This window comes from Mauremys reevesii, linkage group 10 (assembly GCF_016161935.1).
Source record: "Mauremys reevesii isolate NIE-2019 linkage group 10, ASM1616193v1, whole genome shotgun sequence".
In the NCBI taxonomy this organism is placed as follows: Eukaryota; Metazoa; Chordata; order Testudines; family Geoemydidae; genus Mauremys; species Mauremys reevesii.
In genome coordinates this window covers 18,354,198-18,378,810 of record NC_052632.1, presented here as the reverse complement: position 1 = coordinate 18,378,810, position 24,613 = coordinate 18,354,198, and the positions used below count along the sequence as shown (strand labels likewise).

The following is a 24,613-nucleotide window of genomic DNA, read 5'->3' as shown; positions in this document are numbered from 1 at the left end:
AGTTACCCATCCACCTGCAAGTAGGAATGTTTATATCCATGTCTGGTTAGATCTGTGCCTGTGGTTTCCCAGCTGGCTCTGGATTACCTGTAATTGTTTATGTGTATTCAGATCTTTCAGATGTTTGATCATAATTTAGGGGGGTTAATATAATTTATTTTAAATTTATCCCCTGTAGTAAAACTGTGCCTTACTGAAATTCTGCTCAAATTGAGCACCTAACTCGTCCGAGCAACTCTGAAAACCCCACCCCAAAATCCCATCCAATAACCTTTTGAGGTTGGAAATTTGTGCTTCGTGAAACTTGTTGCTCGGGGTAACTCTGCAATAATCCGGTTCTCATGTTTAAGATAAACTGATCACCCAGAGGGAGCTGGACTGCTGCCGTGTTTGAGCTGTGGGATGTTGCTGTCATCACTTAAGGGAAAAACATTTCAAAAATGCAAGATTCCTGTTGACCCAAACCAATAAACTGACGTATTCTGAACTGGCCTTGCAAGATATGGGGAACTTCTAAACATCCAGCTATCAGCCTGCCCATTCCATTCCACTCTACAGTAGCACACAAGTCTTTCCGCAAGGATATGGGCACCAGGGTATCACAGCTCTTCTGTTTTGTGGGGAATCCTGACTGTGCAGCATCTGTGAATGGTACGGCTGTGTATTGCCGAAGATGTGTAAAGTAGCACAAGCAGCACATTTAGCAGAAAATAGAGCATAAAGCAGTCTGATGACTTCAGCACTCAGTGGTGGTTTCACAGTCAAAGACGGCCACAGGATGTCCCGATTATTACTTGCTATTGCACCAGTCTTGACTGCTGTAGTTAGACAAAGAGTTCTACTTGATTCTTTGTAACGTTCCATGCAAAACCTAGGAATAGCCCTGAACTGGAACCCCAAATCTGAACATTCTCAAGTCTGCATCTGAATTTGACAATTAAGGGATGGCTCTACAATGAGCAAAATTGAACTCCAAATCTGAAAATCCCTGGATTATTGGGTAGAGGCTTTTCAGAATTGAGACTGAAAGTCAGATCAAAATTTTGTGCTTAGGTCCTAGATGCTAATGGGCCAGAATGGAACACCCTGAGCTCTGGGATGTGTGGGATTCATAATCTGAATGTCAGCCTAGATCTCTGTCTTGTGACATAAACATAGTTTTGCCTAGACATTAGTTAATGGCTGGAATCTTAACTGCTGAAAAGTCAGTACATTCTGAGTTATGGTTTCCATAGTGGTCTTAACTTGGCACCATATATGTGTCCGTTTATGCACCTATATTCTATATAGATGTAAAATATATATTATAAAATAACTTCTGTGTTTGCAGATGGATTTAAGTTTAATGCTCACCTGCAGTATGGCTAAGTAATGGTTGCTGTGGAACTCATAACTCTGAATTTTCTAACTCTTGCATGATTAAAATGCTGACCTTAAATTTGCATTAACCTTTTTTCTTATTTCCTTATTTTTATAGAATGAGTAAAGAGTAAAGCCATGTATTTCACTAGGTTGCATGTGTATTTCAATGCATCGGCATTTTGAATAGTCAATCCTCAAAAAGATTCACATTTTTTTAAAATGGTGTGCTGAACAGCACACGAGTCTGAGAGATGACATGTCCGAGAGCCATGTGAGACACTTGGGCTTACAATGGGATTCTTGGAACTGAGTCCCCACTGCATAATTCCCATGGTCAATGCTCCTTTTTATTTTACTTGGGCTTTGTTCATGGGGCCAGAACTTAATCCTCAAGGAGCAGCCCCATCTCTGAAGGGTGAAGCTCAGGCTCCCCTTATTCAAAACAAAACTCCCAAAGCCAATCCTACAGTAATCTACACTAATAGCCCCAACTTCCATTGTGACACTGCAGGAATCTGTGACTTTAGAAGGGGAAGAGAACAGACTCCTAGGGCTGTGGGAGAAGACTGTCCCTTGATAGGACAATCAATCCATTAGGCTACCATCATTGTCCGATTTTTATAGCTGGGGATCTCAGGAGTCTTTTCCACCTCCAGGGTAATGGTGGTGTCCACTGGCAAAGGTTATAGATTTATACTATCTAGATTGTAAGTGCCTCAAAGTAGTGACTGCCTTTTTATTGAGTTCATAGAGTGCCCAGCACAATGGGACCTTGATCAGAGTCCCTGTGTACTACCACAGCATGAATAATAATGGTAAAGGCAGACAGTCAAACTGTCTACTGGAGACTCATTTTGAAAATCTCAAAAAGAATCTGGTGGGTTTTGGCGCTACTAGCACTCAGCACTTCTGTAATAAGCAGGGGTGGCTCCAGGCACCAGTGCTCCAAGCGCGTGCCTGGGGTGGCAAGCCGCAGGGGGCGCTCTGCCGGTCGCCATGAGGGTGGCAGGCAGGTTGCCTTCAGCGGCATGCCTGCAAAGAGTCCACTGGTCCCGCGGCTTCAGCGGACCTCCCGCAGGCATGCCACCGAATCCGTGGGACAGGGGACCTCCCGCAGGCAAGCTGCCAAAAGCAGCCTGCCTGCCGTGCTTGGGGCGGCAAAATACCTAGAGCCGCCCCTGGTAATAGGACCCATAGAAAAGGTTTTATGGGCATTTCAAGGTCTGTACTACGCTGATAGCCATTTTCCCCAGGTCTTAACAAACCATGTGGCCCAGGTGTTTGAGTTTATTCTGAAACCCCAGTCTTCAAGAAAATAACATAAAATAATATTGAAATGGGAACCACAAGCTACAAAAACATACCCCTGGCTGGGAAGTAAAATGAATAAGTAGCTGTTAAATGCAAAGTGAAAAGGTATAAAAGGACAGTGGCAGACTTTGCTTTTTAGTCTAAAGTGTTCTATAAATAAAATTTAGGTTGCTAGGTATTGACAAAACTGGTCACCCGTAATTTAAGCCATGTCCTAGGCAAAGGAATAAGCGGCCCATAGATCTGACTGATGTGGATGGAAACAGAGAGTAATTTGGGGACGTAATGATATAATGTCATGCTTGTAACTGCAGATCCTGCTAGCTGCATGTCAGTTCATGCTGTCAGTTCAATAGCACTTTCCTCCAATAACCATGTGTGGTGATTAAAGTTGATTATCTGACACTGTTTACTTTGCGGTCATGATAATTAAAGCTAGAGTGTCCTCAATGTTGTAATTAATGTGCCTCTGCACCTAATTCATTGTGAGAGCATAGATTAATGATGGTAAATGGTCAACAAGATTTTATCATGAGATGACTTTCTGCATGACAAGCTGCCTCAGACAATTACAGGAAGCGATTGTTAAGTTTAGGCTATTGTCATGGTGTAATGTGCATGTTCACTCATAGCCTTGTGTGTTGGAGTAAAACTAATCTAAAAGGCTCAATAAAGACTTGGTTATGGCCCCTAAGGGCACTACACAGATCTGGGAGCCAGCCTTCCAGCCCAGGAGGACGGACTTCTGTAGCAGAGCTCGCACGTGTGCTAGAAATAGCTGTGTAGACATTGCCTGAGCCACACCAGTAAGAGGGAAGCAAATACAATGCCCAGGCACCAGTGGCTGCAGGCGTTATTGCCCTGATGATTTTTCCCCAAAGTTACTAAGTGCTCACACAGCACCCGTCAAAGTCAATAGAAGCTGGGCTCGTTCAGCTTTTCTGGAAATCAGAGCGATGGTGCCTTTGTAAGGCAAAACGCTGTCAGAAGCTCAGCTGTGCAGTGAGGCTTCCTGTACCATAGAAATGGTGTAACCCAGGGGTTGGCAACCTATGGCACGCGTGCCGAAGGTGGCACACGAGCTGATTTTCAGTGGCACTCACACTGCCCGGGTCCTGGCCACCAGTCCAGGGGGCTCTGCATTTTAATTTAATTTTAAGTGAAGCTTCTTAAACATTTTAAAAACCTTATTTACTTTACATATAACAATAGTTTAGTTATATATTACAGATTTATAGAAAGAGACCTTCTAAAAACGTTAAAATGTATTACTGGCACGCAAAACCTTAAACTCGGCACAGCACTTCTGAAAGGTTGCAGACCCCTGGTGTAACCGATACTTTCCCCACACCCTTTGGGGCCAGATAACAATGTTGGCAGCTAACCACCTTGCTCCTGTGCTCCTGAGTGCAGTCACCAGTGTTATAGTGGCCTCCTAGCTCTGTGTTCTGGGAAGGAAAGATCTCGCTGCACTCTCCTTTCTCTTGAGCGCCTCGAGGAGCCACCATATTGTAACCCTAAGGGTACGCCTGCACTGCAATAAAAGACCCATGGCATGGCTATGGCTGGCCCAGGTCAGCTGACTCAGGCTTGCGGGGCTCAGGCTGCAGGGGTATAAAATTGTCACATAGATGTTTGGTCTCCGGCTGGAGTCTAAGCTCTGAGACCCTACGAGGGGGGTGGGTCTCAGAGTCCAGGCTCCAGCCCAAGCCTGAACGACTACATACAAAGACTGGTCTTTAAACTTGAGCCAGCACTAAAACCCGATGAATAACCAATAAAACCAGTTCAAAATGCTTCCACGAAACTGTAGATCTGACAACAGTCTGAGCTTAGAAGCAAGAAGGTATTTTTTCCAGAGTCTTTGATTCTTCAGTACCGCATGGGTAATCTTGACTTTCAAGCTAAACAGGTCCATGCTAGCTAGAAAATAACATGTCCTACTGCACAAACAGCAATGATCAATGTTACAAATGCAGTTAAATTTTCCAAAACACACCTGACACTCAAATCTTTTATTAGTTCTTGCAAAATATAATTTCATCATCCTCTTACTTACAATAGCTTCCTTGTGTACATAAGTACTTGACCGGGCTTACTGAAACTGCGTCACATATTGCTGCAAGACTACTTGATTAACTGAGATGATGAAAATGTACAGTGCCTTGTGTCAGGCAATAGGAATTAATATACAGTAGTACAGTCCAAAAAAGTCTGATTAGAGTGGAAGTTTAGTCTCTTTTCCTTGAATTTTGATGTGTGAGTAAACAAGGATTAATAGCGGAATCCCGGTTCTATTCTCTGTTCTGCCACAGAGTTGCTGTTTATGAGCTAAGATGTGAAAAAATTATCTAAGTTATTTTGGGCAGGCCACTTTCTCTCTATCCTGTTTTCCCCATTGGACGATGAGATTGCTGACCTACCTCACGGGGTTATTGTGAAGTTTAAATTTTTTGAGATCATTGGATAGAAGCTGTAGCAGTCAATTGGTGGTGGTGGTGGTGGTAGTATCATGCAAGTATACATCAAACACGTTTTAATGCCAGCAGGTAATTGAACAAGCTGAAGGATTGGAGGACCCTTTTGCTGAAGAATTTACAGGTTATATCCTGAGAATCCTGATGGAAATCAGCCCTGGAAACTGGGACTGGACATCAGTCATATTCTGGTTAAGACCGTCAATAAGGATTGGGGCATCTCAATTTGGGTTGATCACACAGGCAAGCAGAAATGTTTTCCCATTGCCTCTACTGGCAGCAGAGAGCCATGTACTAGCTTGGTTCTCTTTGTGGCATACACGGGCCATAAGTCCTCTAGTATTCTTATTTCCAGAAGCTTTAGGCATTGAACTGGTTTCATTGCTCTTGGGGCAATATGCAGACCAAATCTCATGCCGCCAATGTCGCAGCAATCTGTTCCAGAGCAAACTTAGGAAAGGTTTGTAGTTTGGATACCGAGAAAACATTTTGCTAAACCCTGTTTCACCAGCAGGACCCCTCTGTTACCTGCTTGTCATTATGTCCATGTGGAACAGCTGGGCAGCTATTAACTAACTTAGCAGTTTTAGATTTCACCTGGGAGAATAACTCCTCTATGTTCCCCATTAAAGTCACTTTGATTGTGTTACAGATAACACATGGCTAATTGATGTCCATCTATGGAGTGCCATGCAGTTGAACTAAAAAGGCGCTCATGTCTTCGAGAGGCACGGGCAGTATATTTTGCCAAAAAATGTGAAATTATTTTTTAAATCTTTTTTTTCAGAATTCCCAAATAAAATAATTTTGGTGAGGGAGATAAAACACTCCCTTTTTAACCTCTCCCCCTCCATTTATTTCCCCCCTGGGAAAGGAAAGGACTGGTGTTGTTTTGTTTTGTTTTTTAAGGGAGTGGGATTTTTCTCACCGAAACAAAATGAGAATTTTTAAGTTTGAAATTTTCTTTGAAAATGATTTTTTTAACAAAATGGAAAATTTCTTGCAAAAATTTTGATTTTGGTTGGGGGAAAAAAACTCTTTTTTTTTAAATCGACCAAATGGCTGGATGAAAATATTTTGACCAGTTCTAGTTGCAAGAGATTGAAATGGCAAGCATTAGGTGCTTGAACTAAGGGTACTGGGGGTGCTGCCACCCCCCCCCCCCCCAGCTTGAAGTGGTTTCCATTATATACATGGTTTACAGCTTGGTTCAATGGCTCTTAGCACTGCCCCTCCCACCACCCCTCTGGCCCTATAAAAATTGTTCCAGCACCCCTGATGGCAAGGGCAGGCTGAGGACCCAAGCTAGCAACTCCAGAGGCACTGTATCCTAGGGCTTTAAATACCTGAACTTGCAAACCTGCATTCCACATCTGCTTACCTTTGAGAGAGATCTAGCATGGAGGCGGAGCTTTATCTTGAGAGAAGTTTGTGCTGATTGATAAGTGAGAGACCATTTCAGAGTCTCTCAGGGCTCCTGGAATCATCCTTATTTAAGAAGTAAGTTTTAAAGAAGTGAATCTTTGGGCAGCACTGGAACTTTCATTTCCATGATCCCAAATGTTCTCTGTGTGTGTGTGTGTGTGTGTGTGTGTGTGTGTGTGTGTGTAATATGACAGATTTATCTGCGTGTCCTCACACTCTTTATTGCAGTGGATACATCATACTATTTCCAGGTACTACAGGTGTTAACCTGGAGAGGACCTCAGAACACAATGGCCTGGATGGACCCATGTTGTCAAAGTGCATAGAAGTATGGCAACATAAGTCTAGTTGCACAGAACCTGTGTGTGTTCATGTTCTTCTCCTAACCACTACTCCAGGCAGAAGAGCATTATTTCTCTCTGAACTTCCAGCCTTTGATCTTACCACTGGCAATGCCACAAAAGAACAGAGGGAAGGGTTTGACTGACAGGCTTCATGTAGCAAACTAGCAATAGGCCAGTGTTATAAAGACCAGGCACTGATGATTAACTACTCAGCTAACTTCACTTCTGTTCATGCAGGTAGTGAGTAAATTAGATCTGTTATTTGCCTATGACGGTTGCAGCTGAAAGTTTTTGGGAACAGTTTGAAAAAGAATTGGAGTATCCCTGGTGTCTGCTTATACCTCTGGCAGGATTGATTAAGGAATGGTTTTTGCCAGTGGTGGTCGCAAGTGCATTTCAGACTGGAGTTTCTTACCTATTTTAAATATATTCTAGTTATTCCCTGGGATGTGTGCTCTGCCAGGGACATGTACAATAGAACACTGGGCCAGTATCAACCCAGGGAATGGGCCGTTAATTCAAGGTCTCTTTACAAATGTATGAGAGAGCCTTCTTTGCTCAACAGCAGCACTGAGCCATTAACTTCGTCCCGGGTCCTGGCTGCTGATGAATCGGGTATGATGTATGCCATGTTACCGCTACTTTGTACTGGGATCATAGCAACGATCATACAGGGTTATGAATAAGTAGCTGAGAACTGGCCACAAAGACACAGTGAAATGGAGGGAAAAGGAGCAGAAAACCCACTTTTTTGGCACCAAATCTGTTCAAGAGGGGACATATCTGAGCTATTGAGCACCTTTTCCCAACTTCTGAGAATCGACTCCATGTGTTTTGAGTCTTACGCAGATTTGGATGGGGAGGAGGATGTGGCTGAGGGGGAGTTGCTCTCTGGGGTGTCATTCCCTAGTGAAAGGATTTTCTTGTCACACCAGTGTTGATCCTACAAGTTTTATTTGCATGGACTCAGCCTCTGGCCCTTCAGACCTCCCAAAGGAGTTGTGTTGGCATGGGGATGGGATGAGCCAGCATCATAGGCAATTCAAAGTCTGTGCAATGTTTCCCTTGTGGAGCAAAGAACATTCACAGGTTGGGAGTCCCTCATTCTCTCCCTGCTAGGGTGGCTTCATCACTACCGCCTCAGCTCCCCCATTGTAGATACCTCAAATTTCCAGTGTTTTTTCAAAGTACCTTGCCTTCCCCTTTTCATAGTCATGCCCCTCCCAAGAGGACAATTTCTGGCCCTATATCTGCATGTTACTGTAGATTTCTTGCCCATGACCTGAAAAATTTTAAGCACTCATGGAGGTAATAACGCAATGTTTGTTATGGAAACTGGGAATATGCTGTCTGCTTGGCTTCCAACTTGCTTTCCTAAATAACAGCATAGTTGTCTTATGTCTGCCAATAATTTGCTAAAGGGATGAGATAGTGAATCTGTCATTGACATACTAACTTTTTTGGCTGAGTAAAAAATTCTGATGTGAGATGTAGAGCAGCTGGCGACCAACAAACATTAATTACTGGGATCTCTCTGGTTTCAGGCTTGGATGTGCCTAGAGGTTTATGCCATGGGTGTTTTAATTAAAAAGGCTGCATTGGGAAAGTAGACTCAGTGGTGACCCAGACAAGCTCGTCATTGTGCAGTATGTGGTTTGTACTGCAATACACTCTCTCACTAGAAGGCGGTTTTAATGTCCGTGCTGCTAGTTACCAAACATACTTATTTTTTATGGTAACTGGCATTATTTGCACATCAACTCTTTGTATTACTAAATCTGACATGGGCAGTAAAATTGGTTTTGATAAGTTTATGACCCTGAGGCTCTACAGACTAGCTTGAGCAGTGGTTTTACTTCTAGCCACTTTGAGTGCACTGACATAAAGCTCAAAATCTGCTCGTGCTCTACAGCGCGGCTGACTCCTCGTTTGCTTTGGCCTTGTTGGAAGAGCATAAAAACAATGTTTCTTAAAAAACAAAAACCAAAACCATCCCACTTTATTTTGGAGATTCTCCATCGAAGTTTGGTTTTTTTCCTTATAATTGATACAAATAGGGCATAACTCGGGGCCAGATCTTCAAGAGTGCTCAGCCGCTAACTAGGCACCTGAAAATCTGGCCCTCTCATTCATAAGTGCTCCAGCCACTTCACTGGGGTGCAGAAATGGAGTAGAGCTCTTTTGCAAACCTGATGCTAAGAATCTATCTGAGCACAGTGCGTTTGGGTACTGTTTGGGAGATCAAACATTCTCACATTATTGTGTCACCACTAGTTCTCAAGGTTTTCTAATTTCTCACCTCAAAAAATTAATCTCTCTTTAATTAAAACAGCAACTGTTTCCAACTGCTTTGTTCTGTTTTTTGTCACCTGTTCTCTCTTCTCCTTCCCGTGTGTGACTGTTTATCTTCTTTACCTCCGCTTGAAGCAATTTATTCTTCCATTCAGTCATTTTCTCCTACCCCTGATGTCTTTATTTCCCTGACAGATTGCTTTATGAATGTCATATATTGAAGGAACTCTGTCATCTGCAGTCTCCTGTGTTGCGAAGTGTGTTGTACCAAATCAGCACAAGTCAATTTAGTATAGGAAAACTGGATGGTAACTGCCAATCTCCACATCCTTTCAATATGTTTATTGTCTATAGCTGCTATTACTAAACACTAAGGCTTTTTTGTTTTGTTTAAATTAACGTAAGCTTAGGTTGCCAAATTAAGTCATTTAAAGTGCATGGTGACTACGTAAAAATGGTACCTTCCTCACCAGATCTGCTCCTAATGTCTATTCGGAGTCCTAGCATTTTAGTGACAAAAGTAAGTTTTCATAGAAGCATAAAAGATTAGGGTTGGAAGAGACCTCAGGAGGTCATCTAGTCCAATCCTCTGTTCAAAGCAGGACTAACACCAACTAAATCATCCCAGCCCGGGCTTTGTCAAGCCAGGCCTTAAAAACCTCTATGGATGGAGATTCCACCATCTCCCTAGGTAACCCATTCCAGTGCTTCATCATCCTTCTAGTGAAATTGTTTTTCCTAATATCCAACCTAGACCTCCCCCATTGCAACTTGAGACCATTACTCCTTGTTCTGTCATCTGTCACCGCTGAGAAAAGCCTAGCTCCATCCTCAGATAGTTGAAGGCTTCTATTAAATCCCCCACTCACTCTTCTCTTCTGCAGACTAAATAACCCCAGTTCCCTCAGCCTCTCCTCATAAGTCATGTGCCCCAGCCCCCCAATCATTTTCATTGCTCTCCGCTGGACTCTCTCCAATTTGTCCACATCCCTTCTTTAGTGTGGGGACCAAAACTGGACACAGTACTCCAGGTGTGGCCTCACCAGGGCCAAATAGAATTTTACTGCTTTTTATTCCTGTTAGCTATGCAGGATTGTATTTTGACATTACAGTTGCCTTGATTTGTATATCTTTATCGCATACACACTACTGCTACATAATCTTGTTTTGTACATCTTTAGTTGGAACCAAATTTATTCAGCCTTTGATCCCTTATACAAGATTCACATGCCGATCAAATTTTTATCAGTGTATACAGAAGATGCACATTATTATAATTTGACACATGCAAGAGCTCAAACAAGGCTGAATGGATATTGCTGAAACTTGTCCAGAAAAATTCACCTCTGGGCAGAGACCAAGCATGGAAAATTTCAGTCAAAAAAGAATATGCTTGAGACAAATACGAGTAATTGAATAAGTGAGGTTATAATGGAAACTGCCTTCCAACCTTAGCTGGAGTAGTCACTATTGCTATAGTTCATACTGTGCTTTGTGAGAGGAGAGGGGCTTGCCAGTAGCCCCAAAGCTGTAAATATTTTTGTCCAGAAGTTGGAGTGTAAAACTTACATTTTCTCCAGGATCCATGCCAAACGACTACTCTTGGACTCTTTCAGGCATTCCAGCGCATCTGGTGAATGGTTACTCTAGTCTAGCCATCCTATCAGGTTTTGGGGAACCAAATAGTTTGCACATTAAAGCAAGGCTCATGTTATGCAGAGGGAGTGTCTAATGCATTTCAGTAGAGTTACTAACCAGGATACAGTGGTTTTATATCTAGGATAGCCTTATAAAGGAGCATTGCATGTATATTTAAAGGAAGAGTTGTAGGTAAATTATATGCCATTTGATCTCTTCTTTAGAGATTACTCAAGGGTTGGGGTGAAAGGAAGATGTATTTTTTTCAGCACTGAGTGAATTAGGCCGTAACTACACGTGCAGTGCTGCAGTGGAGCAGCTATACCTACACAGCTAAGCTGCTGGAGTGCGTGGTGAAGATGCTCTGCTGATGGGAGAGAGCTCTCCCATCAGCATAATAAAACCACCTCCATGAGCAGCAGAAACTATGTTGGCAGGAGAAGCTCTCCTGCCAACATAGTGCTGTGCACATGAGCACTTATGCCGGTGAAACTTATTTTGCTCAGGAAGGTGGTTTCTTCACCCCACCCCCCGAGTGACATAAATTATGCTGGCATAAGATGTAGTATAGACATAGCCTTAGTTAATTCATTAATTTCAGGTTTTCTTTTCCATTTAAGGCCAGGGCTACATCTAAAACTTAGGTCTCTGGGAGTGGCAGTGAAGCTGACCTAACCCCCAGGGTAAACCCTGCTAGGTCAACAGAAGAACACCGCCTCTGGAGGGGGTGGATTTACTACAGCAATTGGGGAAAAAAACTCTTCCATCACAGTAGCAAGTATCTAAGGCCTGGGCTACACTAGCGGGGTGGGGGTTCGAACTAAGATACGCAACTTCAGCTACGCTATTCGTGTAGCTATTCATGAAGTCGAAGTATCTTAGTTCGACTTACCTGGTCATCCTCACGACAGCGAGTCGACTGCCGCGGCTCTCCCCGTCAACTGTGCTGCGAGGTGGAGTACAGGCGTTGATTCGGGGATAGATTTATCGCATCTAGACGAGACACGATAAATCAATCCTTGATGCATTGAACACTACACGCCGATCCAGCGGGTAGTATATTCGTACCCTAAGCTACTGAGGTGTAGCTGCAGCTGTGCCACTGTAGCACTTGTGTTGTAAACATACCCTAAGTGATGACCCGTTATCCTCCATAAACTAACCAGACTGTAAGATGTAGTAAGCCGCTTCTCAGATAAGCATTGAACTACTTCCAGTAGAAAAGAGCTTGCAGTGTTTTCTGGACAGGCAGCCCATGTTCATACAGGATTCCATTGCATAACCTTTGTTGCTCCAATTGACTAGTGCAGCAATCCCTTTGGCCTCGTGTATACTGCCGACTTGTTCACGTGTCTACACACAAATTTGTCTCCAGTTGATGTAATCAACATGTTACAGAAACACAGTAAAATCACCTCCCTGTAAGGTGTGGCGCCATGGTCGACCTCCTGAGGTTGACACAGTGCAAGTGTAGACACTGCATCACCAGTGTCGACCCTAACAGTGCTCCAGAAGCTGTCCCACAATCCCCCATTACCTACGTCAGTGACCGCTCTGGTCACAATTGTAAACTCCACTGCCCAGGGGTCACAGAGAATGGAAGCCTCCCCACCCCTTAAAACATCCACGTTTTTGAAATGTCTTTTCCTGAGTGCTCACCTTGATGAGCACAGCTAGCCGCTCTCCCTTGTTGTGCGCTACGGCCTAACTGACTGTGTCGGCTTCACCCACCAGGCATGCTCCTGCTTGGAGTAGCCAGGAGGTATTAGCTGTCCTGGGCCTGTGGGGAGAAGAGGCTGTGCAAGCACAGTTATGGACCAGCTGTAGAAACATGGTCATCTGTGAACAGATTGCACAGGGATGCCAGCAAGGAGGGATCAGCAGCAGTGACACAGGAAAACAAAGGAACTGCGGCAGGTGTACCCCAAGGCCAGGGAGGCCAACAATTGATCTGGTTCTGAGCCGCAGACCAGCTGCTTTTACAAGCATGCCAAACTTGGCAGAGACCCCACCCTGGAGACTACCATGGATGCCTTGAAGGAAACAAAGATCCCTACCCTGAACAGTGAGGAGGAGGAGTCGGGAGACATAGCAAGGGCTTCAGCCATGCTGCTAGCTAGGATCTGTTCAAGACTCCTCCACAGTCTAGCTAGTCCTGATAGGCGAGCCTGGAGGAGCCTGATGACGGGGAAGGGAACTTGGGTAAGTGTGTTTAAATTTAAAGATGGCACCAGGCCCATCCCCAAGTGGCCATGACATGGGTATCCACTTTTCATTGTTTTACTCCTATGAGAAGAGGAAGAGGTAAAACAAACAGAGGTAGAGTTGGCATCTGCTTTTCATTCCCCTGTTGGGTTGGGGGGCATACAGAGCACTTTGTTTATGTATGTTGGGATGTCCCTTGCATCCTCCTGAGAGATCTCGAGGAAACTTTTATGGAGGTACTCTACAATCCTCTCCCAAATGTCTCTAGGGATGGCTGCTTTATTTCTTCCTCTCTGCAATGAGTTCGTCTGGCACCATTGAAATGAACCAGCTCGTGGCATACAGGTCTGAGAGAGCTCAGGATGCCCGTAGCAGCTGTGCTCTCTGTGCCTTTATCCTCAGGAGTGAGATATTATCAGGACACAACAAGGAGCTATAAATATTGGGATTTCGTTTCTCAATGACATCCAATCTAGTAAGTAAAAACCACCAGCATCCCTTCAATCTATCAAAAGCACATTCATCAGTCATCCTGCACATGCTGAGTGCTGAGCCAGAAGTGCTGTCAAGATGGCCAGCATATGGCTTCATGAGCAAGGGATGGGCTAGGTCCTCCAGAATCGCTATTGTCATTTCGTCACTGCCAATGGTATTCCCCAAGTCAGGAAAGACTGTCCCTGCTTGCCACTTTCTGGACAGCCCTGTGTTCTTAATTATGTGAGTGTCCTGCATCTTCCCTGACCAGCCCATATTGATATTGGTGAAGTGACCCCAGTGAACCGCCACACTTCCATAACCATAGAAAAATAGCCCTTTCTGTTAAGGTACTTGGTGGCAAGGTACCAAAATAGGGGTATGTGTGTCCTCTGTCACCCTGCTGCAATTCAGGAACTCCATTGCTGGAAGTCCATCCACTATGTCCTGCATGTTGCTCAAAGTCACAGTGTTGCATAGCTGGAGACAATTAATAGCCCTACACACTTGAATGACGACAGCCCCCACTGGGGATTTTCTGTTGGTTTCTGTAGTGTAGTGGTTATCACGTTTGCCTAAAACATGAAAAGACCTTGGTTTGAAATCAGGCAGAAACACATACCATGGCTTTTGCCAAGATGCTCAAGGACACAACCCCATGCTCCTGGTGTCCCAAATCCTCCAACTGCCAGAAGGTGAGAATGGATGACAGGAAATGGATCACTCAAAATTTCCCTGTTCTGTTAATTTCTCTGAAGCATCTGGTACTGGCCATTGTCAGAAGACGGGATACCAGGCTAGATGGGCCATTGGTCTGACCCAGTGTGGCCATTGTTACGCTCATATGGATTTTCCAGCTACCAAATGATTTCCTGCTGACTGGTGGCAATCCAGTGTTTCAAACTTCCAGATTGCGATCGCTACTTGCTTCTCCACTATCAATGCAGTTCTCATTCTGGTGTCCGTGCACTGGAGGGCTGCGGTGAGCTTGACACACAGATCCAGGATTCTAGCCTTTCAAATACAAAAGTTATGCAGCCACTGCTCGTCGTCACAACCCTGCATTATGATACAAGTCAGTGCTCATTTCTCGCATCTGCAGCTACTATGTGAATGCCACCAACAGTCTTTAAATTGCTGAGGGACATAGTGAAAAACAAATTGTCCTCCAAGAAATCATCATCCATTTCAAATTTTATCAAAATTCATTGATAAATAAAGTAGATATGGGAAAAAGAAGATTCTCTCTGAACATAGACATTTTTGTTCAGATATGACAAAAATATACACATCTGGCTACACAAATACCCTTACCCTACCTTTACCCTTCACTAATTGTTCATTATTAACAGACGGGAGACCAGGGCTGAGAAAAAAACGATAATTGCACTTGTAAAATTAGTATTTCTATGAGTAAGTCTATCAGTCTCCTAAGGCAGTGTTTTGTTGGCCAGCTGCTACTGGTAAAATTCTGACTGTGCCTTCATAATTTATTTAAATAAATAAATAATCTCACTGCTGATAAAATCGGGGAAAAATGTGAGGTCGGAGACAGCAGTGTCATGAAGCAATCCTGCCAAACTCATACTTGTATGTTAGTGTGTTCTTTCTTCTTTTGATCTGTACATATGTACAATTGTGTATTTTAGTGTGCATGACACTTTCTGCTTCACATGCTATCCATGCTTCACATGATTGAGTTTGCAGGTGATCGATCATTTTATGGACTTGGGTCGAGTGGATCTTGAGGAGGATAAATTTGTGTTGGCTTCCCTCCATCAGTTTTGGGAACCTTCACAGTAAATAGAGAGTGCTGACAAAAGGATAAACAGAGGGTTTTGAGAGAAGTGAAAGAAGATATACATCTATATCAAAATACTCTGAGTACTTGGTGAGCAAGTTATTTCAAACTATGAGCCTATAAATCATATATGCAATTAAAGCCTATAATATTTATTATATTTGCTTCAATATAGGCTAGTTTTTTTCACTTTCTCAATGCCTGTCTAGAGATTATCAGTTTTTTTTTCTGGTAAATTATTTCTTTCTCTTTCGTGCATATAGCTTGTTTTCACTCTGTATGTCCGAGGTGTTTACTCGAGATTAATTAGTGGTCCTGGGGGAGACAGAGGATAGAGAAGCAAATGCAAAGAGAGATGGCTGCCTAGAAAAAAGACTGCTTGGCGGGTTTGGAGCACACAAGATAATATTTTATTATAGGTAGTATGCCATGTAAAAATTCTTATATAGACTTATAAATCACATATATGCATAATACATTGTGTTTTTATAGTATGGCAAACGAAAAATCCCAACAATTCATTGTTTCATAGCAAAAATTAAATCACAATAAACATTTGTAAATATATTTTAATTATAGTCTGGATAAACTCTGTATTTCCCTAAGAAAATTAATCAAACATTTTTTCCTTTATTCATATGAAAAGAAGGATAATTTTCCTTTTTCATGGTGTAAAAAAACCACAAGTATATATCCTCTCTTGTTTTCCTGTGAGAACATAGACAAAATAGCACTAACTTTCACGGAAATATCCTGGTAAAATAACACAGATTTTTGGCATATATATATATATTAATACAAATATTATTTGTTGTATAGATATATAAATCTCAATATTTATAATATAAAATTATTTTTTTTTACTGGTTTCAATAAAAATGTGTAAGGATTGGGAATCCTCTCTGAAAGCGATAAAACTGCATATATTAAAACTAGCTTCTGCAGCCCTGCGGAGAGCCTTTTTGGCCCACTTTGAATTGGGCAACGTTATGTGTGTGTGTCACCACCACAAGCATTCTGCTGCAGGAGTGCGGAGGGGAGCATTCTAATGTAATATCCGCCCCTTTTGTCTCCCCGTCCCCGCAGGAGGCCCTTGAAGTATAGAACAAAATAAATTCCCTCAACCCTAGCAATTTTCTCCACAGCAGATTAGCAGGCTGCAGACCTATGTTCTCTGGCTTTCTTTGGGCTTGTGCAAGCACACTGAGTTGCATAACATTTTGGATGACTATATTCTGAAGACATGACTCTGTCATTTTGCTGTGCCCACAAAGTGAAATCTGAAAGATGTAACAGAAGGCCAGATTCATCCCTGGTGGCTTCTGTGGAGTTGCGTTTGATTACAGGAGTGCTCAGCAAATCCCACTGCAGGGAGTTTTTTATTCTCAGTCCACTAGACCAGCCAGTTTCTCATTCTGTTGAGCTGACTTTCCAAGTGAAAAACAGACACGCTGGCTGTTCAGCAGAGGAGTCTTCTCTTCCCAGCAGCAGTAAGCAGGCTGGGAGGGAACTTGTGACGGCTCAAGGGCCATCAGGGGCACCCTGGGCAACACTCCTGATCCTTCACCCCTCCAGTACCATTGATCTAACCCAAAATCGAGGGGCATGTGTCTGTGTCTGTCTTTCACAGATGGTCAAAGGCCAGCTGTGGGTGAACATAAGGGAGACCATGAATACATCTTCCAAAGTCCGCTCCATAAGAAAAGGGCTAGAAAAGTCTGAGATTCTCCCTTAAATTTTGAGGTTCACCAAACGAAGAGGAACCTCTGGCCATAGGTTTCATGGGCTTCAAATGCCAGCTCCACATCCAGCAGATCTCTTATGGGGTCTCTGGATATATATACCCCTATTTTTGTGTCCACTCCTCCTCCCCCATAAATATAGCTGTTTCTTTCTTTAGAAAAATATTCCAGCTTTTATCTTGATCGCAAAACCAAACAAACAAAAAAATAAAATCTTTAAAACCAGCACAGTTAAGAAAATAAACAGAGAGAGAAATTTTTTCCTGGTACAATGCTGGTCAGGTTCGCAGTAGGTTTGAAATTCCTCTGAACTGTTGGCTTATACAGGTATATCCTATATAAGAATCTGGCTACAGGTCTACATGGACTATAGCATAGCCACTCCTGTAACTCTAAAACAGTAGGACGTCCCTTTGTGGTCGTTGTACTATTACACTGGCACTTCGCTTTTTCCGCCCTTCATTAAATATTACTTTGACATTTCAAGGTTTTAGTGATGGGTTAACTTCAAAAGATGTGTAGTTTCAAATAACTACCAGATGGTTCTGCTCTTTAGAGCTTATTCAGTTATTATCAGACTGATTAAGCAATTGGAAATAGGTTGATTATATCTTTTTTGATAGCTATTTTGTGAAAGCAACTCAGGAATTCTTAGTATATAGCTGAGCTGTAGCTATACTTCTGTAATGGATGCATTATCCTATGCTAAAAATACAATCAAAAGTTCAAAATGGGGCAAGTACCTTTTTAAAACATTTATTTGATTAGACACACGTCTATAAGTTACAAAGGATGAGCTTGTGTTTAAAGGACTAAGTAGAATTGGATTCAATTACTTCCTATGCCAAAGATGGGGGGAGGGATATCTCAGTGGTTTGAGCATTGGCCTGCTAAACCTAGGGTTGTGAGTTCAATCCTTGAGGGGGCCACTAAGGGATCTGGGGCAAAAATCAGTACTTGGTCCTGCTAGTGAAGGCAGGGGGCTGGACTCAAGGTCCTTTCCACCTCTAGGAGATTGGTATATCTCCAATTATTTATTATTATTACCTCCTAGATGACCTAGGACAAGTCACTTCATTTATATGGGCTTCATTTCCCTATTATGAATTGTAAATTAATCAATGTTTCTGATGTGTTCTGCTCTGACCGGGGGACGCATATAGGTACCAAGATGGGTAAATGGCTTTCTAGTTCATTTTTACTTGTACATGCTCTTCACAAGTAACCCTTTCCTATGACTTGTAGAAAAGGAATATAGCACCAGCTTGATCTACTTTTCTAGAAGAAACCCAGGATTTCTATAATATTCATTTTGAAACTTTTCTATCAAATTGGCTAATAAGGGCCTGGATGGCACAGGCATATTGTAACTGTAATGTGCATAATTTAGTAGAGCACTTAACATTCTTTTAATTACATGGCTGCTGCTCGTCTGTTTTTGTACAGGTTGTTTTTTTTCCCCCACAGCTCAACTACATAGTTGTTCCTTTTAGCCACAGTCACCTAAGGTCAAGCTGTACCCTGCTAGGGAGATGAATTGCAAACAAGTCTGGCTAAACCATGTGACTTCAATTTGTCCCTGTTATTAATCCTCCCAAGTTCTGGGTCTGGAGTCTGGCAGTGCACATAACAGTAAACTTTATGCCTCAGGAGTACATGTTCTCCCCAACTGGAGGATGAGCGTCTGGTTAACCCCTGCTATCTCTTCGGAGAATACAATACAGAAGTTACATAAGATTTATTTGCACAATGCAGGGGCCCATGCAGCCTTCTGTAGAAGACAGACTGACTCTTTTCTGCAAACCATAATTTAAGCTGATTGAATTCCAGTACTTGCAATGAAAAGTTCTTCATTTTACTCTTACTAATTGTGACAGGAATAATATCTATTAATATTGGCATGGGCCTGATCTTGCTCTCTAAGTCTATGGGAATTTTGCCGATGTACTTGCAAATTTTTCTTTGGTAGGCAACTGGTCTGGTTCTTCCAGGAGCGGGGGGAGTCGGGTACTGTCTGAAATCTATCAACTATCTGAAGAATGTTTATTCTTAGCTCTGCTTCTAGTTAATTTGCTTCCTCTCTCTCTTATATTTTCACAACACTCAGCTTCTGTATTGGCCTGCTGTGTGTAAATGACACTGGATGGAAGCAGGGTATAGCAAATTCAGAAAACCCGGTTGGAACCAAAAGAAATGTAGATTAAAAACAAACTCTGGCCTCAGTTCTGCAATCTGATCCATGCAGGCAGATCCCTACACCAATGTGAAACCCCCACTGGCTACAGGCGGACTTCATGTGGACATAAAGGCCTGCCATGCAGCTTCCCACTGAAATCAATGAGGGCAGGACTCAGAGTCTGCCTGTGTAGATCAGATGTGACCAGGATCTAGGGTGACCAGATGTCCTGATTTTATAGGGACAGTCCTGATTTTTGGGTCTTTTTCTTATATAGGCTCCTATTCCCCACCCCCCAATCCTGATTTTTTACACTTCCTGTCTGGTCACCTTAGCAGGCTCAGATAAGACCTCCCATGGGAAAATGCAATATGAGGATTAATGTATAGATGCTACGCACTAACATTGTCATTTAATACTTCATAATTCCATAATATCAATATAAGGAAACTGGATAAAGAGAGTCATTTACACCGAGGGTGACAAAACCGACTCATCATCACAGATTCTATTCTTGGTACTGCAGGTCTTTCATTATGTTGTTTTACAAACACTTTTGAAGAGGGGAAGTTTTAAATAGATCTGCTTCCTGATAGGGCAGGGCCGTGTGCCTTTGCTATAGTAAAGTCACCATGAATGATTTCATACATAACAAAGCCACTTGGGTGGACAAAGTACAGCTGTGAAACAAACTTACTTACTAGGTTTTTTTAAGATTTCTTCTTTTATAGCAAATGTAAAACTGATTCCAAAAATGGTCTGGAAATGCTGGATTTACAGCAGCAAATAAATACGCTGAAAGATGCCTGTCAGTTATTTTTGAAGGAAGGGACTGGGACGAGGTCTAGAAATAGGATTTATTTTACTTTTTTCCCTGAAAACAGGAAGCTCCAGTGAATATTTCTGCTTAAATTTTTTCTTCGCAGTACTGGTAGTTGTCTCTCAGATTGTATGTAACTCAGTGTCTATGAGCATGCATCTCTTAGCAGATCAAGAGTGTTAACTTCACACATTTTGTTATTGAGAACTGCAAAAATAACTGGTTCTATTGCCTTAAAAGCCTGAATTGACTTTGAAACCCCCCTAATGTTACATTATTTGACTATTCTATCTCTCTTGTTGCAATCTTTTTTCTCATTAGAACATTTATAAATAGATTACTTATGAAAAAGACGGCAAAAATAACATGTTAATAAGATCAGCCCTAATCCATAGCAGATAAATATTTTAAAATATCAATTTCTCCCCGCCCCTTTCATTACTGCAGATATGTAGTCTAGCTGCCATTTATTTGTGTATGTATCTGTAAGAGTACAAATCTCATCCTGGGAGGATGACACTCCTGTATCCATTTACATATGTGACTTTTCCTCTGCTCACTGTACAGAGATGTGTTTCAAACCAGTCACTCATATTAAATGTGAACAAATGAAATGCTTAGTGAAACTGGCAGCAATAAAAAAAACCCAAAGTCAAGAAATTCAGAAGTTATTGTTTGCATGGAAACATTAGCTTGGCTGCATTGGACATCCTGCATAATTATGGTAGACATTTAATAACACAAACAGTAGCATATTAAGTTACACAGAGAGAAAACCAGGAATAAATACTACCACACCAGCGCAGTGTGGACAAGCTAAGGTTGCACTAGAAACCTTAACTCTTGCATTTTCTGTCCTTCAGTCAGTGCAACATGAATTTTACATTAACTCCTTCTGCATTTATCTTTCTTTAAAGATAAGAGGAAACCCGCAGATATGCACTTTAGGAGGCAGAACTACGTTTCCTGTAAGTTTCACACTGATACCTCTATGAAGCACATACTTCTTTACTGCATTAATACAGATGCACATCAACATGTGTGTACTTAATAGACACTGGTGCAGTATTTACAAAAACCACTGCAGCAGAGGCAGATTTAGGTTTCCCTGGGCCAGAGACAGTGGGGGGGGGCAGCCCTTCCACCTGTGGCCCGCCCCCATTCTTGCCCCTTTTCTCTGGCAATGCCCACTGCCCCACCTCTTTCTGCCCCTTCCCCGGGACCCCACACGTGTTCCACCCAGGGTCCCCTCCCATTCTGCTGCCCCACAATCCATTTGCTCCTTTCTGCACCCCTCCACAGCAGCCCCAAGACCGGAGATGATCTGTCCCCACGCGACGGCCCCGGGGCCCTAGTGAGAAATGAGAGCTTCTCCAGTCCCAGGGCTGGAGCTGGGGTCTGGGTGTTGCAATTCTGCAGAGGACCAGGGTCGGAGCACTGGGGCTTCTCCCACCCCTCCTGGCACTTCTGCCGGAGAGCAAGGTGAGGCACGGGGCTTCCCCTGCTGTCCCGCGGCTTCTGGTGGGGACAGAGTCAAGGGCACGGGGGGCGGGGCTTCCCCCATCCTGTGGCTTTTGCTGGGAATGGGGTGTGTGGGGGCTTCCCCTGTCCCACCCTCTGGGCGGAAACTGTGGGGCCCCCAGTTGGCCGGGGCTCCATGGGCCCCCCCACCCAGTGGCTAATCCACCACTGCACCCCAGGACTTCTAAGAAATCAGCCAGAAGGCAATTTGCCAACCTAGGCCCCAATCCAGCGAAGTGTTAAGTATGTGCCTAATCTTAAGCATGTGAATAGGTTCATTGATTTCAATAGGACTGTTTAAGTGTTTTAAATAAAGCACATACTTAAGTGCTTTGCTGTAGGAATTTAGTCTCCATTAGGGCAATTGAGGCAGGGATTACCCCTAAGGTTGCCACCTTTCTAACCAGACCCTTGAGACCCTACCCCTGCTCTGCCTCTTCCCACCAAGGCCCCACCCCACCCCTTGCTCCTCCTTCCTCCTCACCCTGTTGCTCACTGGATCATCTCCACCTCCCCTCCCCCCAGCTGGGCTCCCTATGATCCGGTGCTGAGACGGGAGCTGCTGCAGCCTGACAAGGAGCCTGCCAGCAGGTAGGAGGTAGCCCTGGCTAAGCAGGGGCTGGCATGGATTAATGACCTGGCACCTCCCCTTGCCCCCTGGTCACTGGACTTTTGGTGTCCAGTCAGTACATTTGACCAGACACTGCCAGGTCCCCTTTTCGACCAGACTTTCCAGTCGAAAACCAGGCACCTGGCAACTCTAAATGGCACCCAGATACAGAAGCCAAAAACCGGACTGTCTGTGTAAAACCCGGATGGGTGGCAATCCTAATTGCCTCTGGAACTCCACCTGCCACCCTGTAAATGTCCGAGGCAACTGGATTTAATGTGTGAGAGAATAAAGGGACTGGGTGGAGGCAAGAGGATCTGCCTGCTTGGGTTCAGAACTGTGCTCAGTGTTTCATTCATAAAGAGAGAAAACGAATGCAGTTTAAGCTGAACAAGTGGAACTCATTCAATGTTGTGTGCAGTTCATGTAGCTGAGTTGCTTTCACCCAAATGCCCCAGCGTTCCATTTCACTGGTGTCCTGTTAATAACTGTCGCTCCAGGGAACACTGGCCTCCTGACTCCAGTTCCACTGTTCATGATAGGTCAGTAAGTAGGAAATAACTATCTGAAAGTGATGTCTGGCTTACAATATAAGGCCCTGGTTCTCCAAGGAGTTCTGTATGAGTGGACCTTGCACCTTCATGGAGACCTGCTGAAGTCAGTGGAGCTCTGCAGGGTCCACCTGAGCAGAGCTCTTTGCACAACTGGATCTAAGTTTTCTACTGCATGTTTGGTCCTGCATTTTTTTCAGTCATTCATAACTTCAGGCCTATTCCATCTTCTCCCATGGAATAAACTGGGGGGAGAGGAGGGGCAGGAGAATTCTGTAGGGCTTCTTGTGGAGTTTCCTGCTAAGCACTCCCTGAAGGAGGAAAGGTCTGAGGAGGGCATCTGAGTTTCCAGGAGTCAAAGCTTCTCAGCCATGGGGAATCCTGACAATCCATGCAGAAGAAACCCACCTCCAGATCCCCCTGGCAGATCCTGATGGCAGAGACAGCTCTCGTCTTTGTGCAGCTCTGCTGTTCAGCTCCAGCACAGCCATTAGCTGAGCCCCGTTAGGTGCAGACACAGCTTTTATAAATGTAAAACAGATTCCAAAGGAGGCTTTTAAAGCACTATTACCTCCCTCCTTGATTTCCTTGCAGAAATGTAGGAACTGAGCAGGGAATGGTATTGTGAATACAGCCAGTCCCTTGCTCCACAACTTGCTGCCCTAACTCTGGCCCCCAATCAACTCTCCTGCCTCCCCTGGAGCTCCTTCCCTATGGAGGCACAGCAGAGGCCCTTCCATGGAGTCCTCAGAAGGGGAGGGGCAGTAAGGGAGAACAGTCCCTTAGAAACAGCACAATCCCCTTCCAGACAAGGAGAGATTGACTACAAAAGGTCCCCTACTTGTGTCTACGTTGTCACCTGTGGGTGATCGCTATAACACAGTACAAGTTGTTGCCCCAGGGGATCTTTCATGCTGCCTTTTCCCTAGGAGTGCCTAATAATTTTACAAATAATCACTTTGTATTTATGTTAGTGTCAATAGGCCCCAGCTGAGTCTGTAGGCACTGTACATACACATAATAAGAGACAAGCTCTGGCCCAAAGAGATTACAATCTAGACAAGAGGTGAAACACAGGCAGACAGATTTGAAGTGACTTGTCTGTGTGACAGCAAGTCAGCGTTGGAGATGGGAATAGAACACGCTTCCTGATTCTCAGGAGCCTTGATCATTAGATCATGCTGCTTCCTAGGAGAAAAAAAAAAGAGGCTAATGTGTGCCTAATTACACGAGATGACTCATCTTTTCAAATTGGCTTTTATAGTTTAACACCACAAAAGCCATAATGTAAACACATCTCAAGTCAGAACAGATCCCCTAGGCCTCAACTGAGAGTTACAGGCAAACCATATTTTCCAAACAACTTTCTAAAAAGGGATATTATAATAATCAAGTATTTGAATGTGAATTAATGTCCAAAACCAAATAGAAAAGACAAGTGTTTGTCCACCAGTGAGAGAGGAGGGTGAAGAAAGCACCTACTGTAGGCTAGAGATATTATAGTTATACACAGTGGTGCAGAGCCCACCACATCTCAGTTGCTTAGAAATTCACACACCACAGTTCATCTGCAACAAAGAGACATTTAAATATAATTTCCAAAGCTGTCTTCATACCTAACTTGTTTTCCATCGGCACTTACATTGCTCTCTTCCACTTTAATAAACAGGAACCACAAGATTCATAGAAATGTCTCTCAGAAATTTTAAAAAAGGGTCAAAGAATCCCAAACACGCCACTCTTGTATGTAAATAGAATATTGCATCCTTGTGCTAAGGCATGAGAACCCCAAAGTGAAACTGATTAGAAACTAATAAGTAAACGGAAGTGACTAGTCCAAATTCATTGTCCACACTGAGGAAAA

General features: G+C 43.4%; 1 protein-coding gene across 2 annotated transcripts in view; it reads left to right on the top strand.

The window, feature by feature from the left end:
- Window positions 1–24,613, top strand: part of PDE8A (phosphodiesterase 8A) — a 255,093-nt gene that overhangs the window by 29,545 nt on the left and 200,935 nt on the right. Inside the window, exon 1 of one of the 2 annotated variants that reach the window (XM_039491039.1) lies at window positions 6,572–6,650. The exons of the other annotated variant lie outside the window; for it this stretch is intronic. The gene's annotated coding sequence lies outside the window, so the exon portion shown is untranslated. Of the gene's footprint in view, window positions 1–6,571; window positions 6,651–24,613 lie in introns of those variants that run through there. 2 annotated transcript variants of the gene reach the window in all.